Below are 701 nucleotides of genomic sequence, written 5' to 3'. Positions count from 1 at the left end.
ATTTTCATTGTGTGCTTTTTCTGTGTACTTCTGAAGTTGTTAGGGTAAATGTGACTTCTCAGTAATGTAACAGTCTTAATTTGTAGGACTTTGCTTGGGGCAAGAAAGGAAGGAGGAGGAATTATGATCCTTCTTGTTGGTTTTGTTTTTGATCAGATACTTTTTAGCAAAGTACATGGCAGCTGACCAAGATAATGATATAGTGCTTTCCTTTTTACAGTTTGAAGATAAATCTGATGCGGTATTTGATATTACAGAAAAATGTAAGTATCTTTATTTATTTACATAAGGCCATAGTTTCACAAAACATTTCTTAGAAGTATCATTGCTGCTGAAAAAGACTATCCTGCCCTTCTCCTAGCCCTTGCTACTCATTCCCTCCCTGCATTGCTGTCCTGGTTTTGGCTGGGATAGAGTTAATTTTCTTCCTAGCAGCTGGTACAGTGCTGTGTTTTGGATTTAGTATGAGAATAATGTTGATAACACACCGATGTTTTAGTTGTTGCTAAGTAGTGCTTACACTAGTCAAGGACTTTTCAGCTTCCCGTGCTCTACCGACTGAGAAGGCTGGAGGTGCACAAGAAGCTGGGAGGGGGCACAGCCAGGACAGCTGACCCCAACTGGCCAAAGGGATATTCCATACCATACGACATCATGCTCAGTATATAAACTGGGGGAAAGCTGGCCCGGGGGGCGGCTGC

The 701-nt window shown here is 41.8% G+C and overlaps 1 protein-coding gene across 1 annotated transcript in view; it reads left to right on the top strand.

Moving 5' to 3' along the window:
* Positions 1 to 225: 225 nt before the first annotated feature.
* The window catches only part of LOC103903538 (zinc finger MYM-type protein 4), a 31,796-nt gene continuing 31,320 nt past the window's right edge, over positions 226 to 701 (top strand). Inside the window, exon 1 of the mRNA XM_009284753.1 lies at positions 226 to 263. The gene's annotated coding sequence lies outside the window, so the exon portion shown is untranslated. The remainder of the gene's footprint in view (positions 264 to 701) is intronic.

The sequence above is a fragment of the Aptenodytes forsteri genome, unplaced genomic scaffold (genome assembly GCF_000699145.1).
Source record: "Aptenodytes forsteri isolate BGI_AS27 unplaced genomic scaffold, ASM69914v1 Scaffold7, whole genome shotgun sequence".
In the NCBI taxonomy this organism is placed as follows: Eukaryota; Metazoa; Chordata; class Aves; order Sphenisciformes; family Spheniscidae; genus Aptenodytes; species Aptenodytes forsteri.
The sequence above is the reverse complement of the archived record's forward strand: the minus strand, read 5'-3'. Positions and strand labels throughout refer to the sequence as shown.